At 41.0% G+C, this 17,999-nt stretch overlaps 1 protein-coding gene and 1 long non-coding RNA gene across 4 annotated transcripts in view; both read left to right on the forward strand.

Moving 5' to 3' along the window:
• The window catches only part of PLEKHG1 (pleckstrin homology and RhoGEF domain containing G1), a 224,429-nt gene that overhangs the window by 93,494 nt on the left and 112,936 nt on the right, over positions 1 to 17,999 (forward strand). The window lies entirely within an intron of this gene.
• LOC140616091 (uncharacterized) lies at positions 8,688 to 12,118 on the forward strand. Its single transcript, XR_012016632.1, has 2 exons — positions 8,688 to 9,790; positions 11,952 to 12,118. It is a non-coding gene; the product is annotated as an uncharacterized lncRNA (long non-coding RNA).

Here is a 17,999-nt window from a genome sequence, read left to right on the forward strand (position 1 = left end):
AAATAAAGCAAGGATGCATATTTTCCATATGGGCAGCCCCCTACTCGGCATATTAAAACATGCTGTAATTGTGCTTTGACTATTTTAGAAGTTGTGAAGGACAGGGGAAGAAGGTTAGGGTTAGAAATGCAAAACGATACCCTTGATTAGGGCTTGAACACCATCAAGGGATATCTCTGCTATAGGCCATTTCCCCACCCACTTTCTCCAGATCTAATCAAGGATGAAGACTTGCAAATTTTAAATCGCAACTAAGTCATTTGCTTTGTTGTGTGAAATCATGTTCATTTTAGCACATGTGTTCTTTCAGAAATTTTGCAATTTGTTGTAGCTCCCATGAGCACCAGAAAGACTTGATACAGCATGCATCGGTCATTCACTTTCCCTGTGGTCCTTCCTTCTTATTCTGATGGTGAGTCCAGGTAGAGCTCCACAGCTTGATACTCTGAATCCACCATGCCCAATGTCCTATGTACAGTAGGCACTCCGTGACTATTTGATAACCAGCGACTTCAGAACCATGAAATACAAGATGTTATAAAGCCAGGAGCCTGATTTTCATATATGGCCAGTGGAATCTATCTTGATGCTTTGAAAGTCATACCAGGTACTTAAGTTATTATTGCTTTTTCATTTCAAAGACATACAGACTACCATTGGCCTAAATATAAAATAATAATTTCTGTTTGTAGAGCTATACACCCTGTAGTCGAAAAGAAAGCCCTTCCTTCCTCATTTTTCAGTGACAGCCTGTAATCATCTTTGAGTAATTTTTAAGATTCTTTCTAAACCACCATTTCCTTCATTATGTTGGCTGGGAACAGCTTCTCCTTGTATCAATGGAATGATTCTCATTCTTTCCCAAGCCCAACCACCCACCTAGTAAGAAAAGGTAGCTGTAAATCTCAGCCAACTTTCTTTTTCAACAATTATGCTGGATGGAAAGTCAGATGATAAAGTCAGATAACCCACCAATTATTAATTGAGGACCTAGGAAGAGTTTCGGGTAGCCATTAAAGAGGTTATGACTGAATTCTACCCAAACCTGATTCCCTCACTCAGTTCTACTGTAGGTTGAAGGAACAGAGACCAGGGTGCATCTGGGGTCCTGTCTAGCCAGGATATGGCCCATTTCTTTCTTTAGGACCAAGAACAATTTGAAGAAGCCTGGTTAGGCTTCTATAAATTCCAAATGGAATTGTTAACCTTACCCCACATTTGGCCTAGCAACTTCAGGCATGGATGAGAAATTGCACCTCGCAGCTTGGTGTATGATATGTTTATAAACTAAAAAGTATTTTATCTTTGTAAGCCAAAATTAGTATTAACCTCATTATATATTTAACAGTAATGACTAACTATGGCAATAATACTTTAAAATGATTTTTATACCCATCACTATTTTCTGATAGAATTTAAGAGACTCTTATACTCTGACCTGTACTAATTGTTCTTAGCTGAAATGAGCCTATATAAGCCTTTTCCCATATTTCCCCATAATTAACTATGCAATTACCACTTGATAAGAGCCCTTTATTTTAATTAGAATAATCACAGGGCTTATGATTCAATAAATATTCATGGAAAAGCTGCTATGTGTAAGATATTTAATGGGCATGCAAGAAAGATAAAAGAATTACTAAGGCTTGTCCTTTTTTTATTGAGGCACAACTGGCATGTAACATTATATTCGTTTCAGGTATACAACATAATGATTCAATATTTGTATATATTGCAAAATGATCATCACAGTAGGTCTAGTTAAACATCCATCACCACATATAGTTACAGAATTTTTTTTCCTTGTGATGACTACTTTTAAGATCTATCTAAAGCTTATCCTTGGCCTCAAAAAAGTGTTTGTGATCTAAGGAAAAACAAAGGTAAAGAAATGCAACAAATATAATATGAATAGACGGAACTAAGTAAGTGCTCATGGACGTCAGAGGAATAAACGGTTAATTTTAAGAGACAGTGTAGAGTTTCCTGAGTAAGTAGAACTTAAATTGGGCCTTGTCCTCAAACCATTGAGGACATGTTCCAGTCTGGGATTAGGGCTACTAGAAAGTAAATATTTGCTCCTGTTACACTGTCAGTCTTTTTTTAAATCTCATGAAGGTTCTACTAAGTCAAACTGAAGGTTTGAAATTAATTTAGTTGTATACTCTGAGGAACAATTATATCAGCAGATTCAAAGGTCCCAAACACCCTGTGATTTCCATACTTAGGGAATGGTGTGAAGCATCCCAAGGACAGGTACTATCTAAGCAAAGACACAGAGGTGTGAAAAGCTGTGGTCTTAGTGGACAATGTTGAGTTGTCCAATATGGCTACAGTTCTGGGCCGGGCCCTGGAAGGTCTAACTGCCAAAATAGAGTTGGACTGGATCTTTAGACCAGAGGGAATTATATCAAGCTTTCCTGGCAGAGGATAACCTACATCCTGACTTTTAGACGAAAGCCATGTGAAGAGATGTATTGAGGAAGCAAGAGATTGGATTTAGCAAGAGGTACTCAGGAGGCTATTGCAATGATTCAGGTCAAAACCACAAAAGTAACAGAAAGGAGAGAAGGGATAGAGAGAAGAGACATAAGCTAAACTGTTTTATGACCTATGGAAAAATTATGAATCTTGTTTACTGGGCTCTATTGTCTCAATGGCTGTACCTTGGGATTTTAATTTATAGGAGGGACTGAGTGATTGCCAGACAGAGTAATGCCACTCAAAGGAGATTTTTTATTACTTCCATTTCCCAAGAGGAGGGACATGGCATGCCATGCAGGACAACATGGGGAAGCACCAGTGTTAGTCAGGAGATGGAAAGGAGCAAGAGGAAAGCCTAGGCCAAGCCTTTATTGGGAGTTCCATGTGGTTGCCCATGTAAGGCAGGACAGGCTAAATGGTTTAGGATTGGCTAGTCTGAATAATCCCAGCAGGCCTTGGGACACACTGGCTATGCCCAGTTTTCTGGTCCCTGGCCCTGAGATAAGTAGGGAGGGAAGTATTGGTTGGTGCCTATGAGTTAGATAGAGGTGGTTCTCCGTATGGTTTCTGGATTCCAGGAGAGATGTGAACAACTTTGGCTATTAGTTTGGCCCTGTAATTAATGAATGTCAGATAGATAAATATAGAAGCTAAGAAAAGACAAATTGGAAAATCTATTTATGTACCGGAACTCTTGGCTAAATGCTTTATGTGATTTTATCTCATTTAATCCTCCCAGCAATCTGCAGTAAGTGCTAAATCATCTCCATTTTATACCTGAAGCAACTGAGACCTGAAGCAGGTTAACCATTCAACAATTTATCCAAGTTCACACAAGTAATAATGATTTTTCAAGCTGGATTCAATCCTAGGCATTGCCAATTCCAACCCACTGCTACTGAACTCTGTGCTGCAGGGCACATGGGCTTCTCCACCTAATTATCCTTCCTCGCTTTGGGCTCAGGGCCTGAGACTAGCCCTGCTGAAAACAGAGTGGTAGAAACTTACAGAAGCTTCCCCAGAGCTCACTGGACCAAGGAACAGAGGTGAATTAATGAGGTCCGCTGTCTCTCTGCAAGACTTTCTGTTTCTACCTGCTTTGTCAGATGCATACATTGTATACTGGCAGCCTACCATTCAGCATGTTAAAATTAAATAAATAAAATGTGTGACTTAAACTCTGTCTTCTCCTTTCCTGGAAATTGCTTCTTGACTTTTGGCTTCTCTGTCTCTGATCATTCAAACTCTGGGACTTGGAAGCTCTCCTGTCAGCAAACAAAGCCTCTGGCAGATTGCTTCCTCCCGGGTGTCATCGGCCAATGAGCCTAATTGCCTATGGAGTAATCTCCAGATTCCCTGGGATAGGCTGTGAGGTCCCGCATCAGTATCTGCCCTGTTTGGTCGCAGTTCAACACAGTTCCTTGGTTCACGCCAACCACTCCCCATGACTTCTCTCTTCACAACTGCCATGGCTTTGTTCTCTTATACTCAACTGCCTTCTCACCCCCTCTTTCTTTCTTTTTTTTTTTTTTTAAGATTTTATTTATTCATGAGAGACACAGAGAGACACAGAGACACAGGCAGAGGGAGAAGCAGGCTCCATGCAGGGAGCCCGATGTGGGACTTGATCCCAGGACTCCAGGATCATGCCCTGGGCCGAAGGCAGTTGCTAAACCGCTGAGCCACCCAGCCGTCCCACACCCCCTCTTTCCACATCTGTTTACACATCACTTCCCTGAAGAGTCAGCTCAGGGCTCAGTGTCCATGAGAAGATGTCCACAGCCCACGTAAATCATGCAACAGCATCTATGAAGCATCTATTTTACGCAAGCTGTGAAGAGAAAACGGAGCATGGGTGGCCCAGAGCAGGAGTTCAGAGAGCTCATGACTAGCTTGAGAGGAGGGGTAAAATGGAAGGAAGATGCAAAGAACATGTCAAGAAAATGGAGGGTTAGAAGTCATTCCCCACCAAACTGGCACCTTCTTTGTAATTATTACTTTGCTCATCCTCATCTTTCTACCTGCTCCTCATAGCTCACCTGGGAGCTTTGACTCTGACAGGACTGTGAACCATCAGAGAGAGCCACAAGTCCAGCCATAGGAGACCCTGCTGGGCAGCCTGGGTGGCTCAGGGTTTAGCGCCACCTTCGGCCCAGGGTGTGATCCTGGAGACCTGGAATCGAGTCCCACATCAGGCTCCCGGCATGGAGCCTGCTTCTCCCTATGTCTCTGCCCCCCTCTCTCTGTCTCTCATGAACAAATAAATAAAATCTTTAAAAAAGAGAGAGAGAGAGAGAGAGAGAGACCCTGCTGAAGGAACATGGCAGAAATTCCTAGTTTATCTCCACCATTAGTTCAGCTATGTGGGGACAGTCCCTGTCTTTGCGTGCAGGCTTTGCACAGCAAGTTATCAGAGATGAAGGAGTAAGTCTCAGTCCCAGAATCAGACTGGCTGGTTCCAATGCCAGTTTTACCACTTCCCAGGTGCATGACTGTGAATGTTACTTAATGTCTTGGTGACTCCCTTTTCTCAGGTGCAAAATAGGGGTGATAGTAATAGCTACCTCTTAGAGAACGTGAGTTAATTTAAATTTTTATGAAATCTTAAAAATGACACTTGGCACATAGTGAGAAATCGAAAGTATCAGCTCTCATGAGCTGTGACTGTGTGGTCCTCGTGACTTTTAGATGTGGTCTTGTCAATTCCTAGTAACTGGAGCTGCCTATCCTTGTACATCATCATCTCCATCAATCTTCCTTTCTAGTAAATTTTTACAAAACCAAAGTTTAAAAACTTCAGCATAAACATTTTCTCTGGAATACTAGATTTATTGGTATTTTATTATTTCTACAATGACATTTTAATAGCCAACAATGGCTTTTAAAAGAATTGGGAAGACATGCAGCATCTGTTGGTCTCCATATTGGCGTTCCTGTTGTGTTTTTGTTTCCATGTGAACCTTATTTTTTCAAAAGTTTATATGCCTTTCGCTCCATGGTGAGATTCAGCAACAAGTTTCTGTTCCAAAGAACAATATTTGTTCTACTTGAAAATAGATCCTGCTTTGCATTTTCATTACAAAGAAGTTGCTCAATGCTTTATTGAGAATTGAATTTAGCTTGATGTTTTTGCATATGTAACTTTTCACATTTGACATTTGGAGAAAATTCTCAAAAGCTGTAAATATAGCACATTGTCTTTTTTGTTGTTGTTGTTTGTTTGTTTATGTTCTTTGGTTTTTAGATGCTTAGTTGCCTTTAGTTGGTCTTGTTTGAGGTAAGGGTGTAGAAAGTGTTAGGAATTTACTAGAAATATGTCTCTGTTTCACAGACTATGATCCTAGACTGCAGAAAGAATTTCTTCTTTACCAAGAAACTGCTGATTCCTATTTCCTTGAAACTTTCAACTCCAGGGCAGTGGTTGAGAACCTTGGTTCTGGATAGAACCCTGGCTCTGTGCTTACCAAGTTATGTGATTTGGGATATGTTACATAGCTTGGGTGAGCTTCAAATTGCACATCTTTGAAATGGGGATAATTAAATCCTTACGAGGACTGAATGAAACATTGCATTTCATGGACTTAAGACACTGCCTAACAAACATGAGAGCTCAAATGTTCATTACTGTTGTTTTGCAGAGATATGACCCTCAGGTTTCTATGATGAATTATATCTGGTTGTTGAAGCTTTCTTGAAACAAAATGTGCCCTCCTTGAATGCAGCGGGATCTTGTAGGAAAATATCTATATGGTGACAAAGGGTACTGATTGAAGTATTTAGAAAGAAAGAAGAGGGAAAAACCATTAAAATAATAATTCAAATTTAGAATTTTCACCTTAAAAATGTGCATTGATGTTTTTCTTGGCCACTTTCACAACCAGTCCAGTGAACTTGGGGTACTCTTTATAAAAGGCAGAGTACAGAAAAGTGGTTATCAGCCTAAAATGGTGTCAAAAGACCTATCTATACATCAAGGCTGTGATGAGGAAGACCTTAGATCACAGAGAATATTTTAGAACACTGTCCCTCTGTAAATATTTTTAAAAGTCTATATATCCTTCAAATTATTTCTTTGATGGTTTAAGTTGAAAGTCTAAGAAATCTGGCCGTGGAATTCATCTGAAAACCAAGAGACCCATGGTAGAATAGTATGGGGGTGGGTAGCAGAGTGCTTCATGACTAAGGTTTCTCCCTCTCTCCCCAAAGCCATGAGCCACTTTAGGCCTACAGGGATGGCAGGCCGCCAGCTCTGGAAGAAAATCTGCAGATTTTAATTTGAAATCAGAGGATGACATTTAGACACGTTAATCTTGAACTAAAGCACTTTGAATAACTAGTTACACACACACACAAATGCACAGACCCCTCTCCCCTCTTTTAGGACGCATTAGTACGTGTTCCCATGGTTTGTTTTTCTTCAGCCCCATTGAGCTCACTTGGTGGCTGTGCTTCTGAACAACAGTATCTCTGTGCAAACTGGATGAACGGAATCTTAGGCCAACCGGAGTTTGAAATATGAATCGATGATTCATGAGCATATTTTTATAAGCACTTTTTAAGTCCAGAGATATAAAATTCTGTGCAGAAGAGAAAGGTCTCAAGGTAAGTATTTTAAAGGTATTCTTTGTATTCATGAGACCAAGTCCACTGATGGTGTGACTTTAGAAATCAATTTGAAAGCTTTTATGGAGGTGGTTTTCTCTTTATATGTTATCTACTAAATAGAAGACTTTGTTGTATTTCCAAGAATAAGTTACTTTTTATTCTACTTAAGAACTACCAAAAAATATGCTATGGTCAATGAAAAGTTCCTTGGTTTTGATTATTTTGGTGGTTTTTAATTTTATATATACATGTTTATATAGGCACACATGCATATATGTGTGCCTATAGACATATACACATACACACACACACAGTGTGCTACATTTTGCTGAAGATTGATTGTAAACCATATGTTATGGGCACCTGGGTGGCTCAATCTGTTATATGTCTGACTTAATTTCAGCTTAGGCCATGATCTCAGGATCCTGGGATCGAGCCCTACATTGGGTTCTGGGCTAAGTGTGGAGCCTGCTGAAGATTCTCTCTCTCTCCCAACTCTCCTCTCTCTCTCTCTCTCTCTCTCTCTCTAAAATTTAAAAAAAAAAAATGTTACTATCAGAAATGCTCTTAAAAATAAAAATACTTTTAAGCAATTTAAAATTTCTCCGGGAGCTAAAATAGCATGTATCTGATAATTCAATTCTAAAAAAAGTAAAGACCATCACAAATAATTCGTAAATTATTGAGCTTAAGAAAATTCATTTTTTTGAAGTAAGTATAAATCTATAAGAAGGTGCAAAAGACCAAAAAACTATAGTGGGAGGTCTCCTGTATCCATTACCCAGCTTCCCCCCATGGTAGCATTTGTGTGACTCTGGGACAGAGGAAAACCAGGACACGGATACCAGTCCACACCATGAAAAATGAATAAAGTAGTAAATTTCCAACTACTTTGACCTACAGAGCGATTCAACACACTGCAGGCAATGGAGAGAGCACTAGAATGTGCAGTCTGGCCTACAGCTCTCTAGCTCTGTGCCTTGGGAGAGTTATTTGAGGGCTCTCCCAGTGTCCCCAGAACCTTTGTGAGGTGGCCAAACTTAGAGCATCAGACCTTAAAGGAGAGAGTCCCAGGTGGGCAGGGGCAGGGGCAGGGTGGGAGGGTGGGGGGGGAGACTTTAGGACCCTCAACTGAGATGAGTAGGGATGCCTGGGGATGGGGAGACTGCACCAGTGTGGTCCAGGGCAAGCTTCTCCTATTTCAGAGCCTTGCCTAGGGCAGGCTATAAAAGGGCAGAGATGGGGGTAGCTCCGCAAAAGTTCTGTTTGGTCATTTAGAATTCAGATGACCCCAGCGGGGGTCATCGGCTCTTTGTATACAATGGAGGGGAATTTGGCTCCTCCACCTAGTGAAATATCTGTTTACCCTGGCTGGCCTTGCTGGTGGGAGACCAACGCAGACAGCTCCCCACATGTGAAAGGAAAATGCTGTGTTTTGTTTCCTAATACCAGAGCAGCTTTCTTAGGGTGAATTAACAAAATGTTACCACATCGTTACCTGCTTAGGAAAGTACTTATGGTCCTTTCTGATAGACCTGGAGAATCTGCTTCTTATGAGCTTCTGAAGACATTTTGTTCTTCTGGTGGGCTGCTTTTTTTTTTTTTTTTTTTAATATTTCACCTAAAGACTAAATACTGGCAAATGCATTAAACCAGGAGGTCAATTGTGAACTACCTCATGTTATATCAGTTTTGAAAGAAGTTGTTAAGGAAGATGTTGGGATATTCGTGGTTTGACGTCCTAACCTGACTATATATTGTGAAAATGAGATACACAGTAAAACCTTACCTATGCCAGATAATTAAAATATTCCATTTTAATATCTCCAAATATATGTACATATTTCATATATATGAAAAGAAGAATACTCAAGGAAGAATATTTGGGAAACCTTTAATGACTTGCTAAGACTAATTTATAATGAATGCAAGAATAGGGGCTTCTAAAGATTACTTAGGGAAGCTACCAAAATCCAAATGCCTTCTACATGCCATTCTGGGCCTGGCAATATAGCAAGTTCTAAAGCTCCTCATTTAATCATTTTGTGAATTATAAAGATTGTGAAGATTGTGTGTGAGTTTGGTTAGGGCTGGGATCTGTGTATGGCAACCCCCCCCGCCCCGCCTTATCCATGGGGATACGTTCCAAGACCCCAAGTGGATGCCTGAACCACTGATAGTCCTGAGCCCTATATATACTACCCTATATGTACATACCTATGATAAAGTTTAATTTAAAAATTAGGGCCAGTAAGAGATTTACATCAATAAGCAATAATAAAATAGAACAGTTATAACACTAGACTATAATAAGAGTTCTGAGAAAGTGGCCTCTCTCTCTCACACAGTATCTCGGTGTACTATACTCTCCTTTCTTCTTGTGATGATGCGAGATGATAGAATGCCTATGCGATGAGATGAAGTGAGGCAAATGACATAGGCATTGTGACCTAGCACTAGGCTGCCATTGACCTTCTGACGTGGCATCAGAAGGAGGATCTTCTGCTTCCTGCCCACCGTGGACTACGGGTAATTGAAACCATGGAGAATGAGGAACTACTGAATAGCAAATCCGGGATTCACCTCTCACATCTCTAATAAGTGTTCACATTTGCAGATGATTTGAAAAACAGGTTAATTTGATTACCATTGTTAAGCTTTGTCTCTGGAGAAAAGGAATTTGTTCAAGGTCTTTTTACAGGTACAGTCTTATTTATATAGTTTATGTGCTGGCCACTTAGCTTCTGCTCATGACTAGTAAAAAGGCAGATCTCAAAATAACACCAGATGATTTGGCATTGCTACCTGTGTTCATTGTCTTTACATCTCCTTTTTGTTTCTTCTTGTTTGTTTTTGTGTCCTTCACAATCAAAATGCACCTGCCCTTAAAAAACTGATGAAGTTTGAACGTCTTTCATGGTGTGGACTGGTATCCGTGTCCTGGTTTTCATCTGTCCCAGAGTCACACAAATGTTACCATGGGGGGAAGCTGGGTAATGGATACAGAAGACCTCCTACTGTAGTTTTTTGGTGTTTTGCACCTTCTTATAGATTTATACTTACTTCAAAAAAATGTTTTTAATGTAAGTGTTCTTGAAAATCCTTGCCTGAAATCTCCAGCACCTAGTAGGTACTCTGCAAAGATGCTTTGGTTCAGTAAGTGACGACCAAGTATTAATCCTATGAGGTTTTGTGGGTGACAGCTACCTTGTAAATGTAGATGCTTCTTGAGTATCATGCTCTTTCAATCTCCTTGCTCATGGGGAAGAGAGAGTTCTGATTATGAGATCTGTTTCCTCTCTCGAGTTACACCATTTCATCCCACCTATGTGCCTGGGTAAATGGGCGAACCCCTGGGCTCTCCTAAATAATAGAAGCAATAACTTTTTAGCTGCTAGCACTCCGGGCACACTTACTACGTGCCAGGCTCAATCAACCCTTACACTCAGAAGGTGCTGGAGCCTCAGAACACCCCGTGACAGCACAAAAACTAAGCAGTTTTTAGTGTGGTAAGTTTAAACAATAATTAAATAATGTTCCTACTTCTAAAATAGTTCACTCTAGTAGGGATCTTAATGAAAGGCAGGGGATCCTCTTGCTGAACAAATAAGCAAAATATGTCCTTTTGAATTATAATGGAAACCAAAGAAAACTTTGAAATTGTCTCATCATCCTCTTCTTCTGAGAATATGTACTGGCAAATTGTTCATGACCCCTGTTCCTTTTCCTAAAACTCCTGCTATATTTATCATTTAAAGAGCCAAATTTTAGATGATAACTTTTGGTAAATGGCTCAGAATGAGAATAGTGCTTACTATTGGCAGTGAGCAGGTTTGTATTATTTTAGATGGGTTATGTGCAGAGGTAGGTGGAGAGGGTCATAGTAAAATACCAGCATTATAGCAAATCATGGTGTAATGTGCCTGCCTGCTGGAAAGAAGCTTCCAGATGTCTCAGCTAAATGAGGAGGAGGAGGGCATTCTATGCCTGTGTCCAGGACTACTCTAGCAGGCTGCCCGGTCTCCCCCAGACTCTGATGGTTGTAGAGCAGCTGGTACCCACCATTTATGGGGCAGATGCACAGTGAGGGGAGCAGAAGCTTCATTCTGGCCCAGGCGGGGAACTAAATAGGTCATCGTTTCTTAAAACGTATTCCCAGACCAGCAGCATCAACACCATGTGGGGACTTGCTAGCAATTCTCAGGCCCCACCCCAGACCCACAGGATCAGACTCTAGGGGTGGGTCCCAGCAATCTGTTTAGCAGGCCTCCCGGGTGATACTGATGCCAGCTACAGTGAGAGTCACTAGCCTAGCTGACCTTAGATGATCTTCTTTCCATTCTTGTAGAAGAATTTCTTCTTCTATGCAATGAAAGATTTATAGTAACTATTTCTGAGGCTCCTCTCTGAACTTCTAAGGCACACACTCCAAGCCCTCTAATTCTGTAAATCTGTGGTGTAAATGTACACATCTGGCAGAATTGCATAGTGAGTAAGAGGACAGGCTCTGAAATCTGCCGGCTTCAAATTCTGATGCCTCCACTTTGGTAGAATTGTACATGCAAGCAACCTACTGAAAGTGTCTGTTTATTGAATTCTCCATCCATAAAATTGAGATAATAGCATCTATGTCCTAAGGGGATTGTCAGGAATTGACCCAAAGCATCTAGAACAGCACTTAGCACAAAGGAAGTAACTCTTGGATTCTATCTCTCACCCCCTAAAAAATTTTAGGAACTTTGAGGATGGGAATCAGCTTGTAGAGCTTTATTTCCTATATATGAACTATGTATTAAAAATGCTCTTAAACACTTGCTAAAGGAAAAACATAAACTAAACACATAAAAAATGTTTATTGCTAGGACGGTTCCACACTGGTGTTGAGCTAAGGGTGACATGGACACTGAATTTTTCAAGAATAAGCAGTACTTCCTCAGGAAAGCATTGGTGATTGTTACAGATGCATGTAACACCTGCAACTGCATCCACGTTATAACTAGAAGAAAATGAATAAAATGTGTTTATCTTATTTGTGTTTTGGGTTCTTTTTAAACCATTTGACAGTAGTCTGTCCGTAATGGGAAGGAAACTAATATGACTGGATGCCTGTTGGTGCCACGCACTATGGTCCTATCACTTAAATTAAAAGGTAACCCAGTGAAATAAGATGGTTCCTGATTTTTTTTAAGATTTTATTTATTTATTTATTTATTTATTTATTTATTTATTTAAAAGAGAGAGAGCTAATAAGCAGGTGGGAGAGGCAGAAGGGAGGCTGAAGCAGGCTTCCTGCTGACCAGGGAGCCTGATGTGGGGCTTGATCCCAGGACTCTGAGATCATGACCTGAGCCAATGGCAGATGTTTAACTGACTGTGCCACCCAGTGCCCCCAGATGGTCCCTGATTTTAAAGAGACCAAGCTTGGTTGAAACTCAGGTTCATGATCATACGTTAAGTTAGTTGTAGGTCCAGATTTGAAGCTTAGTTGTGTTTCTCTCCGTAATTCACTCTTCAGCATCCCTAGTGTAGCTATTATACTTTTAAAATATAAACTAAACTTTCCACAGATGAGACACAGACATCTTCTACTAATTCACAAGCAAAATGGGACAACACAGTGTTTCTCAAAAACACAGTGTTTCCAGTGTGGGGAGCACTTTCTGAAGGGCACTGGCAGCTTCTGAGCACCAACAGCGCTTCTCTCATTTGTGCCCACACAAATCAAAGGACCTCACCTAGACCTACGTTTTGATCTTCATCATTCTCCCTCTGTCTGTGTGGCCTTCAGATGAGAAAATGACTGGTGTTCTTGGAGAGCTACCAAGCTGCCGGCGAGGGAAAGCCACACCCAAGTTTTCAGACTTACAGTGGAGAAAATCATACTCCATCTCTCTTTGCAGACCTCATTCCCATGATTTTAAGATCAAAGCAAATTAGAATACACAGATTATCTAGTATATTATCTACTGTATTATCTACTGGCTATTATATTTTCTTTCTTTCTTTCTTTCTTTCTTTTCTTTTCTTTTCTTTTGAGAGAGAGAGAGAGAGTAAGTGTGCACACATGGGGGTGACAGGGGCAGAGAACGAGTTCCTAAGCAAGCTCCACATTCACCATGGAGCCCAACTCGGGGCTCAGTCTCAACCCTGAGATCATGACCTGAACTGAAATTAAGAGCTGGATGTTCAACTGACTGAGCCAACCAGTCACCCCAAAGGGGCTTTTAGATTTTTTTTTTTTATTGGTGTTCAATTTACTAACATACAGAATAACCCCCAGTGCCCGTCACCCATTCACTCCCACCCCCCGCCCTCCTCCCCTTCCAACACCCCTAGTTCGTTTCCCAGAGTTAGCAGTCTTTACGTTCTGTCTCCCTTTCTGATATTTCCCACACATTTCTTCCCCCTTCCCTTATATTCCCTTACACTATTATTTATATTCCCCAAAGGAATGAGAACATATAATGTTTGTCCTTCTCCGACTGGCTTACTTCACTCAGCATAATACCCTCCAGTTCCATCCACGTTGAAGCAAATGGTGGGCTTTTAGATTTTGACTCAATACCTAAAACACAATTTTATTCTGTCCATTAGAAAAGCCCTATTCTACTTCAAGGGTAACTCTTGTAGTATTTTTTTAAAATCTAGAAAATATTCTGCTCTTTTGTTAAATTTTATCTTAATTTGGAGGTATGGTAACATTCTTGCAGTCTAGCCATGGCTGTCTATCTTGGCAGTAGATAAAATTCACTTTAAGAAAAAAAAATCCTCATGCCCTGGGCTCACCCTCCAGAGAATATGCCATTTTTTAAAATAGTGTTTGATTGTTGTTTAATATCATGATTTTTGAAGATTTGCAGGATTCTGTGTAGCATTTTTATATAGTTGAATGTACTTAGTGCCTTTCAATTTGCTTATATATTGTTATTCCTGACAGTATAAGTCAATTTCATATTTTTCAGTTTGACTGACTTAGTAGAAAATCACTCTGATGATTTTTCATGAGTGATTTTTACAAGAGTATAACAATAAACAATATTTATTTTCTATAGGCCCTGGATTTTCAGAGTCAAAAGTATCCTCAATGGTTGATGGTTCAACTCTATTTTTTACCTTTTAGGACATCGAAACTCAATCTTAGTTGATTCTTTGAGGAAAGGGAAGAGACAGCAAGGGTTCCCAAGCTTTAACCCCTAGTTCCAACTGACCACCTCCACTCTGGCCCATACAGGCGGATGTGGCCACAGCACAAAGGTACTTTAAACTTTACCTTTGCTTCATACCAAATCTTTACATGATGTCCTTACAGTGGAATTGAACTGATCTCATGTGGGTCTCAACAGTTCCTCTTGTCCTTCTAGAACCAGCCTAAGTATGAAATTTTTTTAATTTTTATTTATTTATTTATGATAGTCACAGAGAGAGAGAGAGAGGTAGAGACACAGGCAGAGGGAGAAGCAGGCTCCATGCACCAGGAGCCCGATGTGGGATTCGATCCCAGGTGTCCAGGATCGCGCCCTGGGCCAAAGGCAGGCGCCAAACCGCTGCGCCACCCAGGGATCCCCCTAAGTATGAAATTGATGTGGATTTTCCTACGAAGTACTTCACCTCTTGCTCCAACCTGATTTCTGAATAGTTCTACTTATAATCTATCTCCCTTTTGGAGAACCTAATTTTAAGTGCTTGAGAGGTCTATTTGATCATTGACCCCATAAACTTTTCCTCTTTGGGGTGGTGGAATAGAGGAGGCTGAAGGGGGCCTTGGGAGCTAGTGACAGCCTTGAGCTCCTTCCTGAAATAATGATTCTCAACCTTCACAATGACAAATACCACCCAGAAAGTTCGTGACCAATGGCCATTCCAGGATCCCATCCCTAAAGATCCCTATTTCGTGTCAGGGGCCCAACAATCTGGTGGCTTATTGAAAATACAAGCTGATGGTGATTATATTAATCTGCCTTGACTCACATACAGGATACCCCAGTGTGGGTCCCTTAGATAAGAGACCTTTCTTTTCTCCCAGTTCTACTGGCTGGAAATCCAAGATGAGGGTGTCAGCAGGGCAGTTTCTGGTGAGGCCTTTCTTCTTGGCTTGTAGATGGCTGCCTTCTCTCTGTGTCCTCACATGGCTTTGCTTTGGGTGGGAGCAAAGAGAGAAAAAGATCTCTATGGTCTTTTCTCCTTCTTAAAAAAAATCCAGTCCTATCAGATTAGCACCCCACCTTATGATGTCATTAAACTTTAATTACCTCTTCCAAGGCCCTATCCCCAAATACAATTATGTTGGGCTTCACCATATGAATTTGGGGGTGAGGAGCGCACAACTCAGTCCTTATCAGTGACTTAGGAGGTACTGCGCCACTCCTGAAAAAATACTGGGTTAGAGTTTGTACTAAGTCACCAACTTCATTTGTCAAGTATTTGGTGTACAACACCATTATGGTCACTGATGTATTAAAGTATCTAAGTAGATTAAAATCTCTAAATGTCTACAAAAGAATGAAATGCAAAGTATATCTGGAAGGTAGGGCATTAGGGCACTCATTTTCATGAATTATAAATTCATGAAATGAATATAAATTTAGCTCACCTTTGGAAGAACTTTGTTGGTTTGTTTATTTGTTTGTTTTTTAAATAAAACCATGGAATGGGATTTATTGACACAGAAGAGAGAGAGAATCCCTGCTCTCTAACATTTTCTTGTCACAGAGTTCCCAGAGAAGCAGCCCAGAAAAAAGACACGAGTACCAACCCATCCTCATTTGGCCTGGATTGGGGGTTTTCAGGCCTCCCTGTGTCTGTCCTTCATGGGGGGAATGTCTAGCCCCACCTGAGCCTGAACCCCAGGGAGCCAGCTAGGAGGTGTGCTGAAAACACGTGGCCTCATAAACACATTTCAAAAACCGTCAAGAGAAATGTAAGCAAGTTAAGCAGTCTGAAGTTTGTTAAACTTGCTTGATCCATCTCAGTCTGGAGTAGCTTTTTCCCTCAGGGAAGCTTTTAGCTTTCTGCTTTTCTGCCACAGTAGGATTAGGGGAAAGTAGTTGGTTTTGTTTGCCTATCCCCCTCACCAATTCCCTCCTCCTGGTACTCCTGAGGGAAGAGATCACATATCAGAGACATTTCTTCTTCAGAAAGACTGGGGTATGCACGTAAATCCTCATTGAAGCCTCTGTGTATTAAAATTTTTATCTCCAGGGTTCAGAAAGAAATAAACACTGGTATGGGGTGCAGGATGGGGTTTTTTTCCCCTTTCTAGGAAAAATGCTGATGATTAACTAATGCCTCTGGGTGTCTTCTTAAATGCTCTGTGTCAAAATGCACAAATGCTCTTCCAAGTTAGGGGGACTGTTTATTCCTTGTTTTTTCTTGCCAGTAAACCCAATCTTACGGTCTTCATTTATTTTGATGGGACTAGAATCTCCACTTCTAAGTCTTAACTTCTGCCCTATTATTTTTTTTCTAAAGTTACAACAAAAGTAATGTTTTAGGAGATGAGGATCTGATATGTTGATTTTGACATTTATAGCTGATCTTGGCTTGATCAGAAAAGTATCTACCAACAAATCCCCACTTCCATACTTGTATAAGGGTCTGTCCATGGTAGGGACCCCCACGTGTTGCCAGATGACTCAATGTGTCATTCTTCTGGGACTGTGGTTTTTTGTCTTACTGTCCCCGGGTTTTTATGTTATTTTTTTTAAGATTGTACTTATTTATCCACAAGAGACACAGAGAGAGACAGAGACACAGGCAGAGAGAGAAGCAGACTCCCTGTGGGGAGCCCGATGTGGGACTCGATCCCAGGACCCTGGGATCACAACCTGAGTCAAAGGCAGACGCTCAACCACTGAGCCACTCAGTCATCCCTGTCCTGGGGTTTTTTTTGTTTGTTTGTTTTGTTTTTTTAATTTATTTATTCATGATAGTCACACGGAGAGAGAGAGAGAGAGAGAGAGGGAGGCAGAGACACAGGCAGAGGGAGAAGCAGGCTCCAAGCACCGGGAGCCCGATGTGGGATTCGATCCCGGGTCTCCAGGATTGCGCCCTGGGCCAAAGGCAGGCGCCAAACCGCTGCGCCACCCAGGGATCCCATGTCCTGGGGTTTTTAAATGTCAAAACTCCAATACCAGTTATTTGGGTATTTGGTTTGGCAGATTTACCAATTAAATTGTTTCTTCTGCTGTAATTCTTTCATTAAGACCCTGAACGAATTTTAAACTTTATCAATCTGTCGTAGGCTGCTCAAAGACGTGGGAGGATAGCAATTTTGATTAACAGATAGAGAGTGGAAAAACAAAAACAAAAGCTGATAAGGTTAAGTGGTAGAGACAATTCAAATTTCCTGACAAGCAGTGGACATTTTGCCCACCCTCCACTGTAAACATCCCTCACTCCTTTCACTAAATTTTCCCATGGTGGTTTTTGGTCTTACAGCACTCCCCACCCCCACCCCACCCCCAGTATTTCTAGAATAACAAACAGGTGATATTTTAAATTCTTTGTTTCATTTTTATATGACTTACAAACTGCAGAGAAAGAAATTGTTCTCACCAGATTATTTCCAGTCATCTGATCATCCTAGGACTCTTACCTAGTGTACTGTGTAGTGTCCAAATGTGTCCCTACATGTAACCCAGAGTCAAATGGCTCCAGGCTCCAGGGCCAGGCAGGTCATGGAAGGGAGTGAGGGGATGGGTATAATCCTGAAGAGGGTGGCAGGGATGGGGGGACAGACAGGGAAAGTGCATGGCCAGAGTAAAGGAAGCAAGTGCGGCTCCCCCCGCCTACCCCCCATCACCATCATTGCTGCTAAGCACAAATGTTTGACCAGTGGTAACTAATGTTAATTGTCCCTTCATTTGGTACTTTCCTCCCCAAACAAACAAAAAAGTCTGGATTTTTTTTTT

Source organism: Canis lupus, chromosome 1, assembly GCF_048164855.1.
Source record: "Canis lupus baileyi chromosome 1, mCanLup2.hap1, whole genome shotgun sequence".
In the NCBI taxonomy this organism is placed as follows: domain Eukaryota; kingdom Metazoa; phylum Chordata; class Mammalia; order Carnivora; family Canidae; genus Canis; species Canis lupus.